We start from the raw sequence: 6,172 nt of genomic DNA, 5'->3' as shown, positions 1-6,172 counted from the left end.
GAATTAGCAGTACATAGACTTGGAGCTGCCCGCCACGCCTACGACTAGCCACTGGGTCCATTTAATTGGATAAACAAACAACGCTTACATTTCTTTGTAATCCTGCAATGCATGGGGCCATGGTCCAAGACTGTCTCAGTATATGGTCAACGATGTACCCATTTAGCATAAACTCCAAGCAACCACAGAGAAAGGGATGCGCCTATCCCTGGCAAAAAGGAATCTGGGGTTTAGCGTGCCAAAATTACGATCTCATTATGAACTACAGAGAAAAAAGGGTCGGGGGGGGGGGGGGCAAGTCTGGATTATTTTGATCATCTGGAGTTCGTTAACGTGCACCTAAATCTAAGTACACGAGCGGTTTTGTATTTCACCTCCATCGAAATGCGGCCACCGCGGCGGGACCAAGCCTGCATGGTCAGGCTAAGCAGCCCAACACCATTAGCTACAAGCTACCCTGGCGGGTCTATAAGCGAAAAAAGATGAAGCGAAAGTGGGCGAGTTTCTGCTGAAACAGCTGTTTTAACAGATTCGCTATCCGTGTTCAAGGAGAATTTTCTGAGAGAGCAGACTAGAAAATATTGCGGACATTTGATTGATTAGTTCCTCAACATTTACACGACGTAAGAAACTTAATTTGAGCACCGGGTCATTTTGGAATAGATTTCAACGAAATGGCAGACTCTCTTGCCAAAGCATCCCTGGATCGCCCGGTAGTTTCCGTTTTGCCGGTTTTGCGGGTATTATGTGTCTTGCGTACGTCGCTTCAGCAAGACACAGAAAATTCTGTTTTAATCAAACGGCTGCAAAACAAACAATACTGTCGCATTCGGACTTCCAGCACCTGCAGCTTCTGTGGAATTATCAGTGGGATCTGTCACGTAAATATGAATTTGCATTCAGAAGATTGCGGTGCCGCATTCCATAATAAATGTTTGCTTGACCGAGGCTAGTCTGACGCAGTCCCCTCTCTGCCACTTCTGTAATGAACCGGAGACGACTGATCAGTTCTTCCCGTCCTGTCCTCGATTCTCGCTACAACTAATAAAACTCATCGAGGCTCCGTTTCACAAACTTGGACTATCATTGACTTCCCAAATTATCCTTTCTGTCGGGGCTTCGGCTCAAGACTTCTGCTACAGGGTAGTTTGCCTCGACACATGCAATTTCATTGACAATGCAAAAACATCGGCGCAATAATTTATTATCAAGGCGAAAGCCTTAAGTGGCTCATACCCCCGATGGTCTGGCAAACGTGACGTGCGATGCGTCAAGTCACGTGAGCTCGCCTGGCGCAGGCACGCCACTGTTCGCACGTTCGTCGTCGTCTTCTTCCTCAGCTGGCTCCGGTGCTGGTCACCCACACTCTATCACATAACTTGGGAGTGTGAACGAAACGACGCATTCCGCGATCATAAACCCCCGAGTGCGGAGCATTGGGAGAGCCGGCTCGCCAGCTGCGAGCTCGCCGTCCAATGAAGGATGGTGGAGCACGCTAGGGACGCGGCCAAACTCAGTGGAGCCCTGGACTGAGGGACCACCCGTGCTGAAGAGGCTTCCCTTCGACGAGAAGACAGCGTGACGAAGAGAAGACCTCGATCCGCGAGAATTCCATTTTATGCTTCCATAAATGTTTTTTTCTCTCTCTCTCTCTCTATGCCAAAAAAGGCAAAGTTAATTAGGATAGAACTAATTCGGGCACTCGAGCCCACGACCTCCGGTGGGAGTTGAACCCTCGAGCTTATGTGGAAGTCGGACCCGCAACTTTTCGTGTTAATTAGGACGAAGTTAATTAGGATACATTAAATTGAGGTAGCGTCAATTAAGGCACTCAAGCCCACAACCTTTGGCGAGAGAAACAAGTAATAAGAAGTAACGACGCATTCGAATGAGAATGTCAAGTAAATTAAAAAAAATCTTTAGCGCGCAGGCTTTCGCCTTCACCCTCTTTGGCGTATGCTAAAGTGACTTGATTTTTATCCTCCTCATTTATTGCAAATTTATCATGCAAAATTCTGAGTTTACTTTCAACGCATTTAATCAATCCGGCACGATTTCTCTTCAAGTTCCATTCTTAACCCTTATATTGCCCTTTATATTTTATGTAATATTTTTTTCTTACTTTAATTATACCGCCCACTTCTTCGACGATCCCCGAGGCGGGCATGTGCCATGTTAAGAAAATCATCATCATCACCTGTTATGGGCTAACTCGCCCAGACCTTTTGATATGCGCTTGCGATCGCTACTGGAATTCCTGAGTGTTTCGGCAGAATATTACGAACGCATACAGAAAAAGAGTCACAGTGGCCGCGAGGATGCGAACTTCGGAATCACCGATAACCAGTCGAAGATTCTACCTCTCAGCCACTCCGCCCATGCTGCAACAAAGTGTATGGCACCATTGGACAGTATTGTGCCTGGCGTCTTGAGACCTCTGTAAAGTGATTGGCTGACACCACGCTGTCTAGCTCACCCATAAGCCATCCCCAAGGCGAAAGAATGCATATAAACAAAGCCAGTGGCAACATGCGAAAGACAGGATCAGAAAGAGCAGGAAGAAACGGCCAAAAAATTGGGATGACTGAGACAAGAATGCTTCGCATTAAAAAGAATCGTGTCTCTCCGCTTCTCCAAGACCAATTTCATTTATCTCTAAGCAATATCCTACGTGATATCGCCTTCGGTTTCATTGGTTTACCTTTTTTATTGCATTTCCTTTATCTATTTTATTTCAACTGTACCACCCACTTTTTTGGCTAATCCTTCGTTGTATGTCATAATTTAGGGATCATCATCATCATCATAATTTTTTATGGAGATTGCCACAAAAAGAAACAACGATGACAACTCGGTTTAGGCATCACAGAATGAAACTATCTTCCGGCTAGGCCTTATTACACATTATTTTATTTCGCGTATTATCGCTTTCTTTCACACCTTCGATTACGTCTTGTTTTTTTAGCATACCCGATACTCGATTTGTGGCCTTCCCCCGATTCTGATTCCATCCGCCGATACCTGATTCGTGGCCATGCCCCACACTGGGTTTGTGCCATTAAAGAAAATTTCATCATCGTCATTATCCACGGAAGGAGATTGCTCGCATTGCACCAGGTATCGCATCACTGCTTTGCATTAAGGGTACAAAGGCAACTTTTTTCTTCAAGAACTCTCACCCTCCTTGCCATGAAAACATAATATTAAGTATTTATTTTATACGAGACAACTAAGATATAGAGATGCCGTTCCTGGGCAGGTCAATTGATAGCCCTTCGTGATAGTATTAATTTCAGTCATTTGAGGATGGTTTGTGCACTGAAAACATGCTAGGCGTGACACTTGACGCGATTTACCAACAGTTTTATAGAGTGCTGTGCCAGCCTACTGGAGCCACCCTAACATAGTCGGCTTCTTAGTGAAGTTAATAATTGTATCTTTTACAATAAGCGAGTAGTTCTATCTATAGGCTGCTGCATATGCAAGTGTTCTTATTGCAATTGCACACAACGATGGGCAACATTGCCTAACTGTTCTCAAGAGGGCTCTACAAGCAATGTATCGCACTCAGCTGGCTTATTTTCTTTCTTTTCTTTTTCTTTTTATAAGTAGGCGATGTCTGCCAAACATATTTACGAGCGCAGCAGCGTTAGAATCCTGTTGATCCGGAAGGTACAACCTGCCGCTAACAGCCATACTCGACGTAATGTTATCACTTTTATTCGGCTATAAAGAAGAAATCAGGGAAAGGGTTTCGGTATTGTTTAAATCTACAACAGAAATTTCACTCATGTCACAATTCTTGTTCAGCGCCGCTTTAAAAGCAAATATTCCATGTTTAGACAGTACGGTTCGGGAAAGGTTTTACGTGGTGCACGCTGTTGGCACACGCAGAAGCTCACGCAGCAACGATACGAAATCTCTTTATGTGCTCAAGCCTTAAACGGGATGCTGTGGCGACGACAAAGCTGACGAGAATTAGCGTCAAGCGGTAAACAAGGCCGGCGAAATAGGCGAAATAGCAAAGAAGCGTCCTATTCGTGACCAAGGCTGCGCTAGAACGCTTGCGTTTCGGCGCAGCCGTGCCGTGACAAAGTGGACGCCATAGAGCGTACACGGAAACAAAGTTAGTCGGACTGTTTTTCACTTCTTCTTTTCGAACGTATTTTCGCCATGCTTTTTCGAACTTCTCGCGCGTGCATCACAAACTTTTTCCGCGAAGTGGTTGAAGACGACGACAGCAAAGATTGAGGAAACGCTGACGTGGCCCCGAGAAAAGCAGCCAGAATAAAAGATCTGAGACAGCGTTTCGTGAAACCAAATGCTAGTAGTGTTCGGCAGAATGGGCTGCACATACACACGCCACACATGAGAAAAGAAAGGCCTCAGAAGGACACAAACTCATCGACGAAAACAAATTTCCGTATTTCAGGCGCGATAGAAATGGAGGAAGACGAGGAAGAGCGAGGAAAACGAAGTGGCAGGGCATAAAAGCGAGCCGGAATCGAACGTTCGAGCATCAGCTCCCCGGGAGCCGCGGCCAGGACCTGCCGGGCGCCGCGCCGGCAAGTATGCCTCTGCCACGCAGCCTTCCTCCATTACCATCCCTTCGTATTGTGCTGTATACGAGCCATTGCTATTCGCCATTACTAGTTCTTATCGCCGACATACTTCTACCGTAGCGAAGAGAATTTTCACAGACAGACCTGCTGCTTCTTTGGGACTTCTCGGGCTCCGCCGCGGATGACGTCCGTGGGAGAATAGACGGTCCTCGTGGAACAAGGCGAAGCGTTGAGGGGGTGGCCCTGAAGACGAGCCTAGCTGTGGCTGTAGGTGGGCTCCGCTCGTCCGCTTCTGATGACGTGGCATTTCGTTTCCAAGGGCGCTGCAACACAAGAGCCGCAGCCGTTGAGCCGACCAGTTCGGTTGTTACTCAACCACTGCAGAGACTACGCCTGTCGCTTCGCGCCGCGGAGCGCGAAACAGGATTTCGCCCCGGTCCTCCTGCGGCAGTCCTGAGCCAAGATGCCCAGCGAAGTAACAGGCCTGTCCACCTATGACCACAGCCGTGAGCAGCCTGCTTGACGATCCCGGACGCTGCAAGGTCTCGTGTGGAACCCGTCAGGGGCGTGGAAGGGGGAGGCCCCGAAGACGAGCCTAGCAGTGGCTTCACAATGGCTCCGCTCGTCCGCTTCTGTTTCATGGCCGCATTCCAAGGGCGCTGCAACACAAAAGAGCCGCAGCAGTTGAGCCGACCAGTTCGGCTGTTACCTGCCCATAGCAAAGACTGCTCCGTGGTGCCAGGCGTCGCCTGGTCGCCGTCGGGGAGTGTAAAGGGATCCTCGGCATTACCGCGACTGTGGTGGTCTTGACTTCTGAGAAGTCTTCAGTGTCTGCCGGCACCAGGGCCCACGCAGCACCAGATGGTCCTGATGCGGACTCCAGAGCTCAAGGACTCTTAACAGACAGTGGGCGTGGCTCTGAAAAGCCTGGACAGTGCTAATTGTTTTGCCAAATGTGTTCCTGCCTTGTTTTCGTGACCATTTTTTGCAGTGCATCATGGCTGAAGTCTTGACGGCCCCCTGGAAGCTGAAAGTCTCATCTGGAACCTGCCAGGCGCGTGGAAGGGGGAGGCCCCGAAGACGAGCCTAGCAGTGGCTTCACAATGGCTCCGCTCGTCCGCTTCTGTTCATGGCCGCATTCCAAGGGCGCTGCAATACAAAAGAGCCGCAGCAGTTGAGCCGACCAGTTCGGCTGTTACCTGCCCATAACAAAGACGGACCTGTGGCGCTGCATTCAGCGCTGTCGGGTGGCTATCCGGGGGCTCTCAAGACATGCCTGCTCTTCACCCGGCTACTCTAAAGACAACTGCGACGGCTGCGTGGAAAACTGTGCGTGCTATCCTAGGTCCTCACCGCGTCCCCCGGACAGCTGAAATAAATGTATAAAAAAAATTTCGGGTCCTCCTCCTTTGTTTCGCTTCAGCTGCGCAGCTTTACGCGAGCAGCGCTTTCGATGCATAGGTATTCAGTTGACGCATTGCTACGGCGTCATTTATGCATACCTACAGCTCGTTCAGCACAACCACAGGCACATAGCGATAGCTGATCGCAAAAGCGAGAAAATCAACAGCTGCATATTAGTCCTTTCTGCGACCACCGGCGAAGCACAG

Source organism: Dermacentor albipictus, chromosome 3, assembly GCF_038994185.2.
Source record: "Dermacentor albipictus isolate Rhodes 1998 colony chromosome 3, USDA_Dalb.pri_finalv2, whole genome shotgun sequence".
NCBI lineage: Eukaryota > Metazoa > Arthropoda > Arachnida > Ixodida > Ixodidae > Dermacentor > Dermacentor albipictus.
The sequence above is the reverse complement of the archived record's forward strand: the minus strand, read 5'-3'. Positions refer to the sequence as shown.